Source organism: Cynoglossus semilaevis, chromosome 17 (assembly GCF_000523025.1).
Source record: "Cynoglossus semilaevis isolate Cse_v1.0 chromosome 17, Cse_v1.0, whole genome shotgun sequence".
Lineage (NCBI taxonomy): Eukaryota > Metazoa > Chordata > Actinopteri > Pleuronectiformes > Cynoglossidae > Cynoglossus > Cynoglossus semilaevis.
Genome location: NC_024323.1, coordinates 7,044,616 through 7,066,881, shown reverse-complemented (window position 1 = coordinate 7,066,881; position 22,266 = coordinate 7,044,616). Strand labels below are relative to the sequence as shown.

General features: G+C 41.0%; 1 long non-coding RNA gene and 2 other non-coding genes across 3 annotated transcripts in view; 2 read left to right on the top strand and 1 right to left on the bottom strand.

Annotated features, from left to right (window-relative positions):
* Window positions 1-22,266, bottom strand: part of LOC107989880 (uncharacterized) — a 53,287-nt gene that overhangs the window by 3,695 nt on the left and 27,326 nt on the right. Inside the window, exon 3 of the long non-coding RNA XR_001761410.2 lies at window positions 16,583-17,549. This is a non-coding gene — a long non-coding RNA (uncharacterized LOC107989880). The remainder of the gene's footprint in view (window positions 1-16,582; window positions 17,550-22,266) is intronic.
* Window positions 5,128-5,200, top strand: trnar-ccu (transfer RNA arginine (anticodon CCU)). Its single transcript has one exon. It is a non-coding gene; the product is annotated as a tRNA-Arg (tRNA).
* Window positions 14,737-14,809, top strand: trnar-ccu (transfer RNA arginine (anticodon CCU)). Its single transcript has one exon. It is a non-coding gene; the product is annotated as a tRNA-Arg (tRNA).

Genomic DNA, 22,266 nt, shown 5'->3' with positions numbered 1-22,266 from the left:
GCAGTGTAATATTCTAATAACATTCGTCGCAGCAGTTGGAGCTTCACACGTTTTGTAGATGAACCATATGGCCCGGCTGGTGATGCAGATGTTGACCATTTGACCTTTTGTCAATAATAGTCAGACTATCTTCTTCACCTGGAGCACAAAGGCGCTAAGAACAGAGTCTAATGAACTTTGGTTGACCTCAGTTCAGCTTAGGCTCAGTTCAGATTTGAATGAGTTCAGCTTTAGGTCTTGAAGGTCACACACATTCAGCAGCAGTTCCCTTTAATGACAGCTACTGACACAGATTGCTCCTGATTGGTAAAACATGAACAATAAAGTCTCAGCAGGGATTTAAACCTATCTTTTATACACTCTTAACAGTGTAATTCAACGGCTGCTAAAAGGGTGAGGACTCCAGATCAAAGTTTGGCTCTTTTTCTACCCATTATGTTGTTGTCGACAACAATAAAACCACCACAGCAATTGTGACATCAATTCCGTCTGAGTCTGAATTGTTTCGGAATCATTCTGTTTGTTGCCGGTAAAGTTCCTTTGGGGCAAAATAATGGGTGTGGGAAGATTTCAATGTGTCTGTGTTAGAAAATCTGTTATCTGTTTTGAAAATGTTGTGGTAATTTGGCCTATAGACCAAGGAAAACCAGTCAAGGCCACAACAAGAATACATAAAAAATAACATTTTAGTTTTTCCTCAGCCCTTTATATCTCTGAAATGACAGAGAAGAGTCAGGTTGATGAGATAAGAATAAGGAGATCTGGGTGAGAATAGAACTCGGAGCCCTCATCTCTCTTATCTCATCATCCATATTTCAACAATAGTCTAATGGGCTGACACCATTCCCTGTTACAAATATAGGAAGAAGAATAAGGAGTAAGGAGTTTAGCAGGAGGAAGAGAGAAGAGAGGAGAGCTCAGCCATGACAGCTGTTCAAATATAATTCCATGATCTGCTAGAGATCTGAGGTTTAACATCCCCAATCCATTTGACATTTGCATGTACTTCTGGTGCTGCTTTGAATATAATCCTACACAGGTTATTATTTAAATGTGTATAAAACAAAAATAAATCTACACAGGTGTGAGTTCTATCTTAAAGTTACAAATACCTGGTATAAACACAGTTTCATCGACAGAAGTTCAAACTGTAAAATTTCCAGTCACTTCTCTCTACCCCTCACATTTGAGTTACCTCTGATCAGCTACCCTCCAGGAGCGTGTGGCTCTAATTGCAGGCATGCGAAGTGGATCCTCGAGTTTCACAGGTGTTTCTTCAAAGACGAGTGAACAAGTCGAGAGTAATGCAGTAAATGAAGCGGTGTGGCTGAGAGTGAGATGCAGGGAACACGGAACAGAACGTCTCCGAGTCCTGATGGAAATTTTCTCCTCACATATGTGCAGCTTGATTAAGACTTGACTAATAATGAGGTTGTATAATATTACAGATGCTGAGTTTTGCATCTTTGCACCTCAGGTTTGAATCCCACCTTGGCTGATGATGGTGTCTTGAGCAAGTGCTCTTGAGATTAACATAATGTCCATTTTTCTTAAAAAAAAAGCTTCAGTGTAGAATCCTGTGGTGAAATATCACATTGTCTTTCTGCCCATATTGGTGGAGCTGAACCCAACTTCATTCTCACATGAATAATTTACACAATAGCTGTGTATCTCAATAGTGCAGACTCTCTTAGTTTATCAATACTTTTTTATATATATTTTTATGAATTATCGGCCAGGAAAACTGACTGTTAGCTACAGTCGTCTGTCAACACTTTCAGGATTTAACTTTCAGCTCTAAGGTCAGTGTGACATTGGTAAATGACTGTTATATTTTTCTTTATCAGGTCATGCAATCACAAACATACTAATGAACGAGTGATGGATTCCTCAACGCCCACGCCACAGTCTACCCTTGAGCGAAAGTCGTGCGGATCTGTGGTGGATTTACTTGGTGCTGTTAAATAATGCACGGTGTTTGTGGAGACGCAGGGGAATCGGTCCTCTCCTGGACAGTGTGGTTCGTTCCTCACTGTCACCGAGGTGATGTTCGTGCCGTGAAAACATGTGCTGTCAGATGTGAGTGCCATCGGTGGATGTTATTAATTCACCAGGAAGCAAATTTTCATGTTGACATTCCTGTCATTTAAACCGCAAAAACAGGACAAAGTCTTAGCTGTTAAAGGTCATAGGTCACTAAAATCTGAAGATGTTATTGTTAATCCTGTTCTTGACTGTTGCAAAGTTTTGACTTTGGACTGTCCGTTACTCAACGTCCGTGCTGACACATACATTCCCTTATGTATGGAGGTTAAATGAGCATTCATCGTAAATGGACAGAGGCTACAGTGAACCCAACGAGCTGATGCCGAAGGAAAAAAGTTCTATTTCAGACTAAATTTCACCCCAGGCTCTGCAGAGCTGCCGTGACAGCAGCCCACTCTGCTCCTGCAGCAGTCTTTCTCCAGGCCCCCGAAAAATACCGACGTAGTCAGTTCCAAGAAGAAGCCAGGAGGCACAGAGGCAGACACTACAGTGACTGACAGCTAACAAGAGAGAAAATTGAACCCCCCCCCCCCCCCCCAACCACACACACATACGGCGACACACACAGACAGAATAGGTACATCATTTCCATTTTCTGTGTCCTCGTTGACTTTGCTTGAACATTTGTTGTCTTTTGCTCTCTGTTCTGCAAAAGTCATCCCTCTGAGGAGCGAGGTCTTGTGACAAAGATTTTTATTTACAAAATATTTTAGGTCCCCTATGTGCCTTGCTCAAGGCGGTAGGTGGGATTGGCACCTGTACAAAATTTGAATATAAATCCATTTATATAAATATATATTCAATATGCAAACACAATTGGTCTATAATTAGCTACACCATTATTTTTTAGCTTACACAGTAAGCATCAAAGCCAAGACTGGACTCTTCCTCTCATCAGTGCACGTTTAGCATTGGTAAAAACAGGACCTCAGAAGGTGAACAAACCGCACCTCCAGGTCTACATCCTTTTTTGTCCACTGCTTTTGCTATTCTGGTCGGTCACATTTTGTCCTCCGAAGACTATTACAATATTAATTCACATGTGCTAAGGGACTGGAATAAGTAGAGGAAGAGACTCAATAATGCATGGCACCATCTTCAGTATCACTTCCAAAGGTGAGTCTTGTACCAAATTAGGGAAGTCAGAAGTTGAGACCAGGGTTGACTGGCTAAATGAAGTCAAAGTTGAACTTTTTAACTTTATCTGGGAAACTTTCAGCCAGAGCGCAGTTATTTAGGAGAGGTCTCTTTATCTCCAACATTCTGAGTGTGCTGGCAAGTCCTTTTTCAGCTTGTCAGTACTGCCAGAGAGCCTGTCTTTACTAATTACTACCTGACACACAAATACCAAGACACTTGCACACACACGCGCACACACACACAACCTTGCCATTATTTGGTGGATAATCCTGCTCAGAGAATAAAACAATTTCAGTCACACAGTAACACAAACCTGTCTTCAGTGTCGTTGCTGTTATATAATCTCCTGCTTACATGGATACACACACCCAAACACACACACACACACACACGTACATAAATATCTATACATGGCAGTAACAGGAAGCCAGTAATTTGGTCAATGACCCTCTGCACTTCCACTGACTCACGCTCAATTAAACCAGCAAGGGCAACGGACAACGAAGATAAATGAGAAACTGCAAACCAAAAATGCACGCACAAGCAAAACAAAAAAAAAAAAATCATTCAGTCATATTATAATTCAGTATATCATATGTTTTCTCTGATAGTGACAGATTTGTCAGGGCTACTGGCAAACTATAGTCAACTCTATATGACTTCTAGTGCTTCTGCTATCCTTCTACAACCGAACCCTCAGGCTGCAACAGAGGGCGCAGTATCCATTCGTTATCTACGGTCTATGATCAACCTGCCCTTTCCCTCAGCCCCAGGGGTTCTGTTTGTTATCTGCCCCATGAGCAGGTTCAGAGTGAGACGTGCAGCTGTTAGATATAAAACACAGTAATGTTGAAAACTGTCTTTCACAGGGAAAGTTGAAAGGCATTAATAATTAAGGAGAGAGAACCATAACAGTTACCCTAGCCTTTAGCTAACGACAATGACGACTAAGAGCAAAACAGTAATTACCATTTCTCTGAAGTCATCACTGACTGAGGAGCAAAACGATTTTTTTTACAGAAACGTCTCCATCTCTATTATATAACATTACAACATCAAAAATGGCTGCAGCTGCAAAACAGCAGCGAATGCTTTTTTTTTTTCATCACAGTGTGATGAAAAAAAAAAAAAAAAATGCTCACAGTGTGATGAAAAAAAAAAAAAACGAAGACAATGGAACCAAACAAGTCGTGTGCGATCACTCCTCCTGTAGTGGGAGCAATTTCAGTGGATTGTTAACGATGCGCCTTTATCTTTCTCTCTCCCTTCATTCTCTCAGACAAATGATCTTTCTCTGACCGTGCTGAGTCCAAATCCTGATTTCAGGCGACGTCTGAGTTTGTGAAAGGAGTGGGGAGAAGGATGTGTAAGGATCTAGAATACTGCAACATGTCAACTTGAAGGGAAACTGGCTGCCCTTTAGGGGTGGGTATTAGAGTAGGGTGCATCATGGGACAGCAGCAGACTCTGGTGCATCAGCACCTGGCTACAAATGTCTCAGGGAATCTGAAGCAGGAATTCTATTTGGTTTGAAAAGAAAACGCTGCTTTCTTTCAAGTCATTAAATTCAGTGAATCTCTTTCAGAGTCCTGGGAGTCTTTGGGTTTGAACTCTCGACACCCTGGAACGCTTTCCAGTTCGTCACGGAGCCACAGAGTGAGACAAACAACACCTTTGACATTTTCAGACGTGTCCAATTAACCTAATCCTGTGTGTCCGTGTGTGCGTGGGCAAACTCGCTCCAGACAGACAGAGATTACACAACAGTAACCAGTTATTCTCTGGCTGTAAGGCAACAGTCCGCTCCCCTTTCTCCACCGTGTGGTCTCTCTTTGAGTCCAGTTATAATGAATACAGGAGAGAATGCTTGACACATGACTCGCCTCAACAAAGAGCACAGCTTAGCGTTTCAAAATAAAAGCAAACATGACAACAACATGTGCCCCAGTGGCCTAATGGATAAGGCACTGGCCTCCTAAGCCAGGGATTGTGGGTTCGAGTCCCATCTGGGGTGACGTGAGCTTTTAATTCAAGTGTTTTTGTCAAACTTAGTAATAAATCACTAAAAAAACCTAGCTCTGTTACGCAGCTATAGCTCGTGATCAAGGTCAGTTTTTGAAGTACAAACACTGTGTTTGGCGTTGATAAGCACTGACAGCGACTGCTGTGGGATCACGTATCTGCGGGCTGGGAGGTTGAAGTTTCTCAAACTGATGCAGACATGACTTTATTTTAACGCATCTTGACAAAAGATTTGACTTTACTCGGCTGTATTTTGTCTGCATGTAATTTATGCAGCTTTCTATGTGACTGTTTTCAACATTAATGGAGTCCCATGCAAAAAAAAGAATGCGGAGGCAGAAGCAGCATAATGATAATATAATGTGGTGGACAATTTTCACTGCTACTCAAGAATTCATAGAATAAGTTTGTATAGTAAGCTATTTCTAAGCAATACTTCAAAATCCTACTGATTTATATTTAAATAATTTCATGCATGCACTATTAAGAACTAAAACGCCAAATGTAAATACAGTGGATAGAGAATACCGTCCCGTTTTGTGAAAACAAAAAAAATCCAATTTAGCATTGTCAAAACAGACACTTTGTCCCAGTAGCCGTACAAATGGACGAAACAAGTGTGAGTGGAAAAAAAGATGGAGAGGAAGCAGAAAGAAATGAAGACTGACAAAACTGGATGAGTGTCAGGGGCAGAGCGGAGACGACTGAAACCTTACATGGCAAAAAAGCGACATCAGCACTTTTGTAGCAGAAAAGCTCACACATCAGCAACAACTCTATCCTCTAATTAATGTCCTAAAGAAAAAAAATCTCCACTCACTCAAAGCCCCTGTATTGAGTGTTTTGTCCATTTTGTTTTAATTTGCTTTGTAAATTGTAGTAAGAAGAAGAAGAAAAAAAGCTACAGGGCATTTAGGGTTGGAATAGTGTCGACACCATCGATTTCACAGCCATTCATCCTGTTAACATGTAATTTGTCCACAAATCTACTGCGGAGAAGTAGAAGAAGAAACAACTTTTGTTAACACCCAAAAAGAACAGTAATCAATAACCAGGGTATTAGATCTGCATAAGTAGATTTTAAGGTTGTGTTTGGGTCCAAGTGAAGAATAAATCGCTGCACTGATCACAGCTTTTTTGTATGGTTTTGTAGTGGGAGAGGAAAGAACACCAAGAACACTGAAATATTTCAGCTGTAATGCTAAAACAAACATCCTGAATAAAAACAAAAACATCTGCAGCAAATGACTTGAAGTCTTTCAATATATTGGTTTTATCTCATGGCTTGTACTTTATTGTCATCCCCTTTAATTCTTTCAAATGCTACTACTATCATGCACATACAGTATGCAGATGATGTACACGTTTACATTAAAAAACAACAAATGTTTAAGTGATATTTCAAGATTGCCACCAACTGCAATAATAATAAAAAAGCCCTATTTAACCAGGTTTCAGTGACTAGGATATGAGATTCACACACTCTGGCTTCACCTGACGGCTGTTCCTGTTGGAAACACACACTCACACACAGTTGCACAACACAGGAATCAAACAAAATGCCACCTAAGTCTGTTTCTAAGCCTTTAACACGTGTCAGCCTTTTCAACAAACACACCGTCAGGCCGGGGGTCAACCCAGTGAACCGAGGTGGGTCAGAAAGCTAATGTGACCTCATGGGATTGAGCCGCAGCTCAGAGGTCAGATCCCTGCAGCCTGAGCTGTTTGAGGAGGAGCATGTAAAACTGTGTTGTTGTTTTTTGTAAGAAAAAGTAAAGCTTTTGTCTCCAAGTCCACCTGGGAAGGGTGTGAAATGCCAACAGTCTGGCCTTTTCCTCTGCACCTCACCACACACACACACACACACACACACACTCCCCTACAGTGACTGCAGTGTGATCTGACAAACTGCTGCTTCAGGGGTTGGACAAAAATTTTACATCAGGACAATGAGGAGGAATCTTTTTTCTTTCACTTCCTCACCTCTTTAAAACCAACGCACCATCACATCACTGTACTACTTGTTACTCATCATATACTACAGTACTGAAGAGTTTCTTCTTCTTTGATATCAAACAGAGACTCTGACCAAATGAGTTAGCCTGAGTAACTCATGGCTGCAGTGTGTGTATGTGTATGTGTGTATTTTTGCATGTGATGGCATGTTGATTTATTTATTTTTTGAACATCCTAAGCCCCTGAAGATGTCGGCTCCTTCGGTCGAACCATGATCAAAGAGCGACACACAAACATGCTCTGACACAGCTGCCCACACTCATCGTCGGCCAGAAAAAGGTTTGAGCATCGACACTAACAGATCCATCCCCCCACACTACGACAACACACACACACACACAGAGAGAGAGAGAGAACAGCCAGTGGGGAAAAAAAACAGTTGACAAGGATTTGAGTGCAGAAGAGCCATATGTGTGTAACATATATCTGACACATAGGGTTTCAGAGTGTGTATGTGTGTGTGTGCGTGTGAGTGTGGGTGTAAGACAGTGACAAAGCAGCACCATTTCAAGAAGGTCTCTAGAGACCCTTCGTTCTCTTCCCCTCTCTCTTTCTCTCTCTGTCACTCCCCCACCCTCCGACCCCTTATCAGTCTGCTCTCACGGCTGAAGGGGCGATAAGGAAAGGTTCACCTAGAAGGCCATAGGTCATTACAGAAAATGTTGTTATAGACACACCTCACAGCAGAGAAAAAGAGAAGATGAAGCTCAGCCTGGTGTGAACAGACCAGGTCCAACATGCAGCGCGTTAGGGTGGAGGCAGTGATGACGTGGTAAACAATTTACATTGGCATGAGCCTATCAGGGGAGCTGGAGTCAGGGTACAGTGGCCCATGTGTGCACTGGCATGATAAGACCCGATGTTATAAATCATAAGTGTAGTATTTGAGTGTGAACCAGGAGGCAAAAAAAATGAGACCCACTCACTGAATGACTGTGTGCTACGTTGTCGTCATTTCAGAAACGTCTTCTCAAATACACTCGCGGTTTCCTGTTGTTTACGTTCACAGTTGTGAATGCTCCATTTGGCCAAGTCTCACACGAAGTGGGATTTGAACGTCACTGAGACTTGGTTTTATAAAGAGCAGGATGGACAGAAAGATGGATGGATGGAGGGAGGGATGGATAATGGACAGAAAGATGGATGGATGGATGAATGGATGGATAGATGTATAGATGGATGGATGGATGGATGGATGGATGGATGGATGGATGGATAGATCTGCCCAGGTCTTACTGTAGGATCGCTTTCTCTGTGACGTCATGTTACTTGTTGAAAGGACTTTTCTCAGTCCTGTTTTTACAAAGTCGGTCGCTGACCTTGAGTGTAATCTGTGACGCGTCTGTTTAAAGATTTCCCGGCGTCGCTCCATTATAACTTAATTTAGTCTCTCTTCCTGTTACAAAGCCCTTCTTTATCTTTCTGGTGTCAGGGTTAGTCTGCTCTGCCTCCCACGTTCTGTCTCGCTCCCTTTTTTCTGGAAGTGGTCTGAAGTAGCAGTCACCCGAGCAATTAGAGCCTTCATGTAGCTCCTCACTGTCAGGGAGAGGCCAAGCACAAAGAGACAAAGAGAGACAGACACATATGGATGAAAACATGTACACACACACACACACACACACTGATGTCCTCTGCCATCCTCTGTACTGACAGGCACTGGGTGAAAGTTCTTTTTGTGGCTAAGCTAACTATTTTCTCTATTTTCTCACACTCGACCAAAGATCTCTCTCTTCATCTCCTCCTTTGTCTCTGCTCACTTCTCTGAAGGGCCGTATGATGCGTCTCATTGTCTCATATCATTTCTAAATTATTATATCTGTCTTTCAAAGATATGTTTTCAGCTTGTCTTTCACTCTATATCCTGCCAGAGTGACTCACTCTAACTCCTCTGATCCTGTTCTGAGGAGCTCTAGAATCCCTCTTCCAGCTCCAGCTCTCGCTCCGTCCAAATTTCTTATATATTTTCTTGTTATATGCAAATTAGTCCGCTCTCAAACATCAACATACAGCAGCTCTGTGGGATATTATTAGTAAATTAAATCAAATTAGCCTAAACACCTTCTATGGTGTCCTATCACAAAAACATCATTGAAAAAAACAAAAGACACATTTAGGAAAGTGTGTCCCTGCTCTAAGAGCAACTGTGAGGGTGGGAATTGGACTAATCAGGTTAATAACCAGTGGAAGGTTTGGGTAATTGGTAACTGGGGAATAGAGCTGCAACAAGTTAACTAAACCATCACACTGAAGTGAAGAGAGGAAGGTGAGGAACAGGAAACACAGATTATTTAAATTTAATTAAAGTATCATCTGTACTCCATACGCTACTCTGGATTTCTCTCTATACCCTGGCAGCCATGTTTTTTTAATTTGTTTTTTCCTACAGCAGTTAACAACCAAGCTATTCCAGCTTGGTTGTTCTGTTCTGTTTTTAAGCATAAATCAAATATTTAAAAAAACAACATGAACGTTTTCCTTGTTTCACCTTGAAAAAAAAGAAAGACGTTTCAATATTTGCTCCATTAGCGTACTGCACCGAGTGTGTGTGTGTACACACCAAGGCTCCAATGTGTTTGACCAGGAAGTCACACTGAGATTAAATTATTTAGCTACTTATTTATTTATTTGCCGTCTAAAATGCATTACAGCAGCTAAACTGGCATAAATGACACTCACATGGCATGAAAACAGAGACAGGCCCTCGTTCAAAGGAACTTCAAGGGCGTGTGATCCGCTGCTCTCCTTGATATTGTAATGAGGTTTCTTGGTCTGCTAATGTGCTCATAAGTATTCATTACTGACCTCAAAGCCTCGGTGCAGCGGGCAGGGAAATGGTGGATGCAGAAACACACTGACGATCAATGAAAACACAGAATATCCATAAATATCCCTTCGTGAGTCACACAAACCCTTGCACTATCCCCTCTCTCCCCCCTCACCCCCAGCGCCCCAAAGTTGGGCTCTGACTCACCGGGTCATTAGAACTAGTTGTTCCCAGTTCGTAAAACATTATGTTTCTTGAATGCAATCTCCGCAGAGCCACGTTCTAATTACCTTAAGTAACAATTCCATCCACAGGAAATTCGTCCCCGGAGACTTTTTACCAACATTTGATCATTTTTCTAGGTTTTGTTGTAATTGTATTTTCTAAGTCATGAGTAAAATAAAGTTTTGTTTGTTCTTTTTCTCTCACAGCCCGCCTTTAGGGTCCACCTGGGTGGGTCAACTCAAACCATCAACCATTTTCATGTGTTGCTGCAACTCTTCCCTGGTTCTTCCACATGTCCAAACCAAAACAACCTGGTCTCTTCACCCAAACTTTGTCTCCTGATACGTCAGCATTAACTTTAAATACAAAAGAAATTCCAAGGGAATTCTCTCCTCCACATGTCCTCCACCGAAGTCTAAACTCTTAAGTGAGTCGAATTTTCAGTTCAGCCTCCAGCTCAGACACAGCTCCACCCACTCCGCCCTGTTTGCTGCATTATCTTCAACATTTTTGTTCCTCTCTATGGCTTTAAATGTTGACCACAGGTATTTAACTTTGTGCTGAACATCTTTATCTTCATCATCATCTTCACTTTTCCACCTGCTTTGCTCTCACTACTTGCACATATTCCATCTTGTCTCCGCTGACTTCCTATCATTTCTCTCCTCTTCACGCTGCTCACCTCCACCTCTTCAGGTTCTCTCCCACCTGCTCCCCAATCTTAGATACCATTTACTTTTTTTGAATGCAATCTCCTGGAAATTACTTGTTAAATTTGCTGTTGCAAAATGGCTGGAAAATGTTTTTTTATGGAAATATTTGCTCCTCCTGTTGTAGTTTTTACATCTTTTGGGGGAAATAACTTTGGTAAAATCTGCAGACGCCACATGTACAAAAAGTTCCACCTTTGTTCTGTTCCAGGCTTTGTTTTTTCTCCCCATATATCTCTTCAAAAACTAATGCTCCTTATTTGCAATTAAAATATATGTATATGTGCAGTAAAATACCTGTTTATTCATGCAGGCATTGTTATTTCTACTGTATTAACCATAGGTGCGGGCATTACTCAAGAAAAAAGGGTAAATTTATTCCACAAAATAGGAGCAGACTGTGAGCTGTCATGTTTCATTTCTGAATAAGTCTTTCTCCGGGCAGTTTAACTTCCTATTATATTAAGGCAAAAAGATTTTTGGAGTTGAATAATTATTGCTCTGCTTATCAGTAATTGTCTCACCATCTGCCTCTGGTAATAGCCAAAGAAATAATATTCAAACTACTGACATGGAGGCTTCCACTGCCTCCATTCACATCTGTCTGTTATAAAAAAAAAAACACCGCCCATGGAAAATGTATCTATTGTTCTGCAAAAAATAAACCTTAAATCCAAAATGCACGTGAGAGTGTTCATTACAACTTACAGGGTGTGAGTTGTCCTCAGGTTGAACCCCGTTATCCTCCTTCCTTATTTAGGACCATTAAGGTCTGGTATTAAACGGAGTCATCTCGCTCCTCACATCAGGCCGATTGTTGTGCTCTGCGTTAGTTCCCTGAGTCACGGCGCAGAAGAAAAAGCGGTTCTAAGAGTGTGACTGCAGAGCAGAACGGCTGCTTCAGTTTATACAGCACTTTGTGGATTATAGATGAGAAATGGCGACCTACAAAGTACTCAGTGGGATAAAATGCAGCCGGCAGTTTAGTGATGATGGAGACATGAAATGACTTATTAAATTCTCTCAAGAGTGGCTGTTGGTTCAAGGCAGTGCTGCCAGTTGATCTGATTCTTTTATGGGTTAGAAAAAAACAAAACAAAAAAACAAGTCAGCATAAATGTAAGAATGAGGAGGAAAAATATGGTTGAGTGCAAGTGAGTCTGCGGACGCCTGACAGATTCTCATACTGCATTATAACATGGAAAATGTTGTCTTAGGTCACAAGTACTGTAGAGCTGCAGGTCTGGTCTATACATGTGACATAACACCTTAATAATAAATACTACAAAATGCCTATTCTCTAGTGGAATAAAGCAGTATGCTTAAAATTAGTAAGATAATCAAAATGAACTCAAGTGAACACAGAAAGAAATAATAATATTAATAATAATAAAAGATGGAACAAGCATTTTCGTATGACTGATTTAAATAAATTAAATTAAGTATTTCAGATCTCAACAATAAGCATGAGGCAAGATAAAAATTCAAAAACTACGATGTCTCCCACGACTCATTCATACTTTAACATCATCAAACTCCTGGAATACTGCACTCAATGTGGGACGAGTTAAATAAGACGTGTGGCCCTTCATTCATTTATGCAGAATAGACTCAGAGGAGCCAGTTATTGACTCTGTATTATAGTGTTTTTTTACAGCAGGTGCATCAGCTGTGGTTGAGCCAAAAGATAGAGCAGGGATGCACTTCCCTTCTCAGAAATACAGCTTCTTACTTTTTCTTTTTTTTTTCTTTCTTACAGACAGATGATTATTATTTGCTGGAAACTTTCTTGCAGACAGATGATTATTATTTGCTGGAAATGTTTCCAACAAAAAGTGCCATGACAGGCAGCGGCGCTGAGGCAGCAACACGCTGCAGATGCATGCAGCGCATCCCAGGCTTAAGATACAGACACTGATCTGCAGACAGTGGTGAGATCACAATGCTACGTGCTATAGCTGCGTGTCCACAGTCACATACGGTAGCAGAATCGGCATCGAACCTAGAAATCATCACCGCATTCCACAGCCGACAGGATCTGAACCTAAAACCGTAGTGCATGTGAGAGAGGTCACACGGAGTGTGTGTGTGTGTGTGTGTGCACCAAGGCAGTGTACTATGGTAGTCATTAGAGTCACTTTAAGCTCTTCATCTCTTCTCTGCTCTTCCGTTTTCATCGCTGCCTCCTCTCAGCGTAAGCGCTAATGCGGTTTAGACTAGACCTGAGGGAGCAGAGCAGGAGAGGAGGGGATGGAGGGGAGCGGGCAGGAAGGAGGAAGTGATAAAGAATGGCCCAAATAATAAGAATCATTAGGATCAGTATTGGTTCTGGTGTTAGCGCTGGGATTTGTTAAGGAAGCGTTAGTATTTTAACAAGTATTATTTAGCCCTAAAAGAGGTTTGTCTCATTAATGTTTGCGCCTCTTTCATAGAGAGGTTTCCCTGGGGTAAAAGGACAACAGTTCACACTTGAGCAGAGCCTCATTAAAATAAGTGGAACATGCACATTATTGCACAAGACCAGGGTATGAAAATGAAATTTGGGCATAAGATGGAATCATGGAATGAAAATGAATTAATTTGTCACAGAAATGAAATCAAAATATTTAAAAGAAAAAGAAGAGGGAAAAAGATAGAATCAAAGGCTGATCATCAAATATTCAAAATATCAAAATATTTAAAAGAAAAAGAAGACGGAAAAAGATAGAATCAAAGGCTGATCATCTTAGATCATCTTCACTTAAAAATAAGACGATGAGATGCTATAACTCAACATCCATCAAGCAGCACAGCTCACTCTAAGTGCAGAGAAGCTGTAACTGTAATTCACATAATGACGACTTCCCAACAAGAACCTGTGAGATCATGGAGAGAGGGAAGAAGAGAGAGAGAGAGAGAGAGAGACGGTGGTGTGTCCCAGGTGGGTGCTCTAACCTCAGCCGTAGTTAGGGGCACGGCATGGCAACACCTCGGCCATCCGTCACCATGGAGATAACAAGCTGTCAGGGCCAAAAAGGACCACGGGCCACGGAGGCCACTCACTCTGTGAGAACACCACAGGAGCCAATCAGAGGAGCAGAGGTAAAGGTAGGCTCATGCAAAAAGTAAGAGCAGTAACCAGAGCGACGGGTTTAAAAAAAAAAAAAAACTGAGATTTGACATGATATGAAAGGAGGACGACCAAAGAAAGTGAGGGGTGGAGAAGATGTGAGGGGAAGAACAACAAAGAAAAAGAAAAACATAAAGAAGTAAAGATTGGAAGGAGAAAGTGTCAGTGCAACAGCGATGCTGTAGGATGGCTGGAGAAAAAAAAGAGAACTAACAACAACAGTGCCCGGAGCGGTGCATCAATCATCCCTCTGCTTCGGAACAACTAATGCACACGTTCAAGCACATTTCCTGTCTGAATTGCTGCGCGCTGCAGGTAATTACCCTTGCATTTCACTTAAAAAATAAATAAATAAAAAATAAAAATAATGAAATGACACCTTTCCATGTGCCTACTCTGCAATTATAACTACAGTTTAAGAGTCGTAAACAAGTAGGACAGAGAAGGAGTGCAGGCCATAAATTATTCATTCGGCCATTCATCTTCTTTAATCATGGAATTCTCCAGAGAGCCGCGGCCAATCCTACAGTAGCACTCACTGGGTTAGAGTGGGCCGCAACCCGGACAGTTGACCAGAACATCACTGGGCCACATCTACGGATAATGAACCGCTGGCCTTCAAATTCAGACTGGAGCTGGTCTACGTCCTCCACCACTGAGTCCAGCTGGATTGTCCTGCTGGTTATTAATACACGGCTCCATGTGCCCCAGTGGCCTAATGGATAAGGCACTGGCCTCCTAAGCCAGGGATTGTGGGTTCAAGTCCCATCTGGGGTGCAACCAGCGCTACCTGTCATTATATTGAGGTTTTGGTACAAACGTCATGAAAATATATTAAACTTAGTGTTCATACCTTCGACTTCAGGATACAAATTACTCTAATTTTTTATTACTCATTAATACTTTTTTACATTTAAAAAAAAACGGTATTTTTTATTGTCTAGTTTGTTTTGTGTAACTTCGTACTTTTGTACACTCCAAGAGTGTGGAGTGTCAGATATGGGGAGGTGCCGTGGGTGCTCTGCTGTGGACAAGCGTGGGAGAAGATCGTTCAGTCGGTGTGTGTGTGTGAGAGAGGGAGAGAAAGAGAGAGAGAGAGAGAGGCTGTCATAGCTACTGACTGGTGACTGAGTTATTGATTCAAAGTAAATGGTGGAAGAAGTACTTATTTCACCCCCTTTCATAAGAAACACAGACAAAAGTCACTTAAGATATGTTGAAGTACTACAAATATACAGTATAAAGTATGCACACATGCACCGGTGGCTTTGTAAATCAAAAGAACGAGCAACAAAAGCATCTGGTCCAAGCCAAAATGCAAGTACACACACATACACACGCACACACACACCTACACACACACACACAGCCACAGCAGACATCCGCAGGTTAAACCCTCAACTCAGTGACCAGGAAAATACCTCTCCTACAAACTTTAGATTACCACAAACATTTATGTCTTACAGCCGTTATCACGCACACACACTCTGCCTCGCTCTCTCTCTCTCTCTTACACACACACACACACACACACTGCAGAGAGAATTGTCTCACAGTTTTACAGTTTTAGTCGCCATGGGTGTTCGGCAACCAATGAGCTGAAACAGAAGCTGAGGCGATCTGAAATGAGATTTAGAGTGCATTTGTGTGTGTGTGTGTGTGTGTGTGTGTGTGTGTGCGTGTACATATGCTCGATGCTTGTATCCTGTGGCACTGGGCCATATGAAAGGAGCACAGCTCAGCTGTTAGCGGGCTTTGTTAAATCCTCCTAAAACCACTTTCACCTCAAACATCTAAACAGGAATCTGAAAGTCAAATATTTGTCCTGTTGTCCAGCCTCCGACAGCCAACGGACTACAGCGCCCCATGTTTGGAAATCACTGTTTGATTTCCGCTGCAAAACGGTCATTCATTCGATTTCCTTCTACGGCTTCATTGTTTTCAGGGTTGGAATGAGGGCCTGCAGCCAATCCCAGCAGTCAGACCCCGGCCAGTCCATATCAGGAAGACACACTGAGAAAAACCATTCAGTCTCACACTTCTGCAGAACAAAAGGTTTCAAATATGAGCTCATCATCATTTTGAGCATGTCTACGATGTCGGATGAATGACGGTGAACAACCTGACCACTAATGACCGACCCTAGTCCAGAGTAGGTCCACAGGAGGACACGGGAAACAAAAGTACAGCTGCAACTTGAACAGGTTTTAACACCATGTAATTAAATAAAACACATTATAAATCAGGGGCCGTAATATCCTAAAGATGTGCACTGTAAGTCAAACGCATGGTTGGCAATGAAGCACACACACACACACACACACACTTTTTCACACCTGGTGTGTTTTACTTGTCTCTTGTGATAGGACCATCTTCAGCCAGACTGCGCTGTAGTCAGCAACCAGACATCTGCTCGCTATGGACCTCAGTAGAACCATTCAGTCACACACACTCACACACACATTTAAAAGCATCTGCGTTCAGTTGTTTAAGCAGGGAAGTGCTGATCACTGCAGTCAGCGTTGTAAAAAGCATGTCAAACACACTTACTTTGAGAAGATCCGTGGATGCCTGCCTGCCCTGTGGAGGCAAATCCAGCAGATTATGTAGTGAAGGTGGATGAGAGGAGACGGATCAGAGCCCAGAGGGATGAAAGTGCATTTAAAAAAGAATTAAATAAATAACAGAAAAAAGAAAAGAAAATATGGCAAAATTGATACATGGGGCTAATGGAGGGGAATGAAGAGCAGGAAAAAAGGGCGACTGAAACGAAGATCTTTGGACGAATAAAACAACTATGGTGGACCTGTCAATCATTCTAAAATGTAAAATCACACCGTATCAGTAAGATACATGAATACATGGTGGTTTACATTTATTTCCCCCATTCAGCCAGAAGAATAGAATAAAACATGTAAAACAAATTATTATTACATGTTGTCATTAGAGCTGTTGAAGTTAATTAGATCAACAATGAATTAATTTGTGAAAATAATCAGATTAAATATTATTATTATTATTATTATTATTATTATTATTTTACCAGCCTTCACACTGCAAGTGTAATATTTACCAAATAATTTTAAACATAAATGAAACAAATGGCAACCTCTTCTAGTTTTCTACTTCCATCTCTTTATATTGAGGAAGTGACTGGGACTAAAGAGTGAAGAAATCACGGGTCAAAGATCAAATCAGTTGTACCAGACTCCCGTCCACCTGAGGCAGTGGGTAAAAGGATATGGGTTGGACACCATACGGATGCACCAGCTACGGGGACAGGTGGTCTGTTTCAGGCAGAAAAAGACCACGGGCGCCAGATCCGGGAAGGGCACCACGAGCGTGCTGAGGTCGCTGCCGATGGTGACATCATCATCATCATCATCCGGACCCACCTCCTCGATTATGTCATCAGGCTGCGCCGAGTTGTACTCCTCGCTCTGCCCTGGCACCGCCGTGGAGATGCTCCTCAGCGGCACAGGACACTCCTCGCTCGTCATGGCAACCGAGCCGAGATCTGAAATAAGAGATGACATGGAGATTAGAGCATGGAGATGACTGTCATGAGATCGCACACACGCACATACACACACGCACACACTGCAGACTGGAGACGCCTGTTTAAGTTAATGAATTTTATAATATCTGCACATGTAGTGAATGAATGGCAATTTAAAACATTTATTGAGGGCTTAATTAGAAAAACAGCTGTTTGATATGCCTTTGATTACACAGACAATGAAACCACCCCCCCGTGTCATTACACCACATCACAACTCACTGATATTTAATGCTTGTTGTTCTCGAGGCCCCCAGGGCCCATTATTCTGGTGCTGTGTTCGCTCCGCACGGCTCTTATCATAAATTCACTTGTGTGCATAACAGAGGACTTTGCTCCGTGATAAGAACCATCCATCACAGACACATCAGACACACATGCACACAGAAGGGTACGACATTGGAGAGTAAATCAGCGTCAGCACTCATTGCACATTCATTGACGGTTCATTTGGCTCCATCACAGTGTTAAGGGCGAGGAAATGCATTTTCATTTCTCACCACTTAGTGAATGGATAGATTCATTCTTAACCACAGCAAAGAACAAAATTGAAATTGAGGTGACATATATATACTGTATATATATATATATATATATGTATATATATATACATATATACATATATAAATATACATATATAAATATATATAAGAACACAATTGAAATTGTGACATATATCTCTGTATGTATGTATATATATATATATAGCGTATATATATTAGTATATATAAATATGGCGTATAAATAGACATACATGTTCATATACTGTACAAACATATATGTATATGTGAGAAAAAAATCTGAATAAAGTCTGAGAGCCAAAGAGTTTGAACCAGGTAAAATAATCCGTGTCAGATTTCCTGCAGCAGCGTGAAGCCTGGAGAAAAACAACACAAAAGCCTCCGCTGCAGCGATGTCACAGAGAGAAACTACAGCACTGTATAAATGGAGGCACTTCCAAAAGGAAGGAAGGAACTTTCAGCTGCACCAACTGACTCACACAAACATTGGTGTTTGAACACAGAATTTAAAGACGTGCGTCCATTTATTCCCCCCATGCACAAAGAATGATACGTTCCTTGAACATATTTATATACTGTAGATATATATTTAATTGCTTTTTACATAACCAACCTTTTAAATCGACTTTGCCATGGCAACAGCAGCTTCCTGTGGAGGCAGGAAGTTTATTCCTATTCTGCTGTGTTTTATTTCCCATGACAAAGCATCTCAGTGTGTCCCTGCAGCTATTACAGGCAACTACAATTAAGCAGTAGACAGCATAGCAGAAATGACTGGGAGTGTGCTGCTGTGTAGCCCGTGTAGGACTGCCGTGCGGCCCAGTCTGTTTGTGGGGAGGACGCTGAGATTTAGTACGTTTTACATTCACTACATTTTACCCCGTCACTTTCCAAATTTCACGTTTTTAGTCAAAATCACCACTTGGTTTCAGTCCATTTGTTTTATTGATGACACGTGATGAATGTTTGTGGCTGTGAACATTTCTGTCTTTGCATTCAACACACACACACATTCACACACACATTCACACTTTCCCCTGCACACTCGCACATTAACACCCTTAATTGGAGAAGCGGATATACAGTTACCCATTTAGCTGCACTACCAGCTAAAGACTCTGATGAGCCATGGAAAAAAAATCTGCTTTGCCCCCTCCCACACAGACACAATGCGACAGTCGGAGACACAGGAAGAGGCTGGATGGAAAACAACTGTGAAAACATACTGTGCCGCCATAAGGGAACCAAACAACCAACTGGGGGGGAAATGGCTGTAGGATAAAATGACAGTAAGACAAGAGACCCCGGAATAAATGATTAAAGAGTGAAAAGTACAAAATTAATTAATTAATTAAAAAGAATTCTTGCCTATCAAATATGACTAAACTTTTCATTGATTGGTCGATTTATTTTTCTTAATTTATTCATTTTAAGGTATCAGAGGTTTAACTTCTTAATAAATACATAAATATATATATATACACATATATATGTATATATGTATATTTGTATATACATATATACATATATGTATATTAAATAAACCTTATGTTTGTATATTATATATGGATTGTTATGCACATATTTATTTATATATCTATAATATATATATAACAAAGATATATATATACAGATTTATTTACATGTATATTAAATAAATGTGTGTTTTTTGTTTGTTTGTTTTAGCCGTAGTAGCCTTGTATTTCTTCACCTTTTATCTTTTGTCCACTCTCTACAGACCATGACCAGGCCACTCCCCCTATGTTGCCTTGCCAGTCTGCTTGTTTCATTCCCCTTCTGCACCTCTTTGCAGCACCAGATAAAAATGCTGGCACTCACCAGCCTCCTGTTTGCAGGTGTAACGTTCAAGCAGGTGCTTTTGTAATCTTCTGGTCTGCTCTCGAACACGGACTTTGCATATTTAATTACTCTCAATTTAACCCAAGTCTTAGCTACGGCCAAGACCGCAGTGCACATCAGATGTGTGCACTCATGAGTGGAAGATGAATAAGTTACTCTAATGTATGAGTGATTGCTGGTGTAAGAGTTTCCACCTGTAGCACAGATGGTGCACAGCCAGGTGTCTTTTTTATTTTGTTGGTTTTTTTTTATACAAGCAACATTAATATCCGAGTTTTTATAATTTTACTTTGCAGTCAGAGAACAAATAAGGACAGAGTCAGTCTCAGAGTTAAACAGTACTGTGTATCTGAATAATTCTTTACTATATTGGAATTTATATTGTTATATAATATATCTTTATTATATAGATTTTTAAATAGTTAGTATTATACAATTATAACTCTAGTTACACATATTATATAGGATAGTAAAGTATAGTATATATAATATATATACTAGTGTACAACTCATAATATTGATGACGGAATTAATACAGAGCAACCAAAAATAATATTTTCTAATTATTAAAAATATTATTTAATATAAGAATCAGTTGTATATAGAAGAAAGAAAACTCTATTCTTGAAATATCAATCTGTGGTTAAGACAAACAAAAATAAATAAAAAGTTTGGCTGTGTGACGGGGCCGCAGCATAAACTGGAGTTTCAACAGAATCTGGTTATTAAAAAGTCTCTCCCTGTAACGTTGCATTATGAGATTCAGGAGTCGTAAAAATTGGTATGGAAGTTGCAGAGAGGGAAGATTAAATTTTTCCTCTTTTTATATTTTCCTTCAGCAAAATTACAGCCCGGGTGTGTGTGTGTGTGTTTTTTTTTCTGGTATAGCTGTACTTATGGAGAGCCAAAAGAGACGACCTGTATGGAGGAACGTGCGCTTGTTTGACTTATTTGGACTGAGGATTAGAATCAGGGGCGAGATTTTTTTAGACAGGATAACAATCAGGATCAGGTGTGTATTTGTAAAAGTTTCTTCTACTCTACAGTATATTGACTAATGCAGTGCTCATTGACCAGAGACAAACAGGTTTTGACATAAAGCACTGACTGAAAAAACCACAGACATCAGTTAAATAGTGGTATCGTCAGCATATTCAAGGAAAAAAAACTGCATTTCAACGTTACATAATGATCACAGTAGCAGTGATGAGTTGAAGCCTGGCTCTGGGAGAGCAGCAGATCTCTACCATGTGATCGAGGCACAGTAATGGTTGCTACATAGGCTAATGGCTAACCACGTACATGTAAACCCTAACTCGCCAACAGTATCAATCATATGATATGAAGGTCGGTAAACCGCGGACAGAAAGTGCTACTGTACCAGTGGTAGGCTATCACTCAAAGAACTGACCCACTAATACTAGCCCATGAGACCTACTTCTGGGTCACAACCCTCCATTTGAGAAGCAATGATTTATACAGCAACTGTTGGTGTTTGCTCAGAGTCGGAGTCGAACACTCAAGGGACCGAAAACAAGCGTTCACACCAACACCAGGGAGTCTTTAAACCCCCCACCCTCCCACCCCCTCCCCCGACTTCAAAGTAAACATCTTTGGACTGGATAAAGAAGTTGGAGTAGCAGGAAGAGCACGGGGCACGCAGGCTCGCTCGACCTAAAAAGATCAATCAAAGAATCCAGCTTTATGCCATTGAGAAAAAAAAAACAAATCCACATTATGTACGTAGAATAACTGTCAAACGGTATCAGAGAGACGAGGAGAGGAGCCGTCTGTCTCTGCGGCTGCAGCAGGACAGCCTGGAAAATCTCTGAGGAAGGAGAAGACGCACAGATGCTGCGTCAGCACCGCGTGTGTGACAGGTTGTCACCGGGCTGCATTCTGTATGTGGGATTCAGGGTTTAGTTAACAATGAAAACACACACACACATACAGTTTGAGTAACACAACAAATTAAAAGCTGAAAAAAAAAAAGACGTAGGGGATCGAGTTTTCACGAACAATTGTCACATCTGGAGTACTTCCTGCTTCAGAATTTCCAAAACCCAGGATTTCTGCAGCCTGGTGGAAGTGCACTGGGAACTGCTGGTTCATATAATGAGGAGAAACAGAATCTTCTGTGAGCACACGGGGCCTTTGTTCCACCAGAGAACCCATAGTTGTGTTTAAAAAAAAAAAAGAAAAAGAAAATGACTATGTAATCCTCTTTATTGATCATATAAACTAATTAAAGTCAGCCATATGGTTCAACACAAAACACAAAACCTAGCAATTCC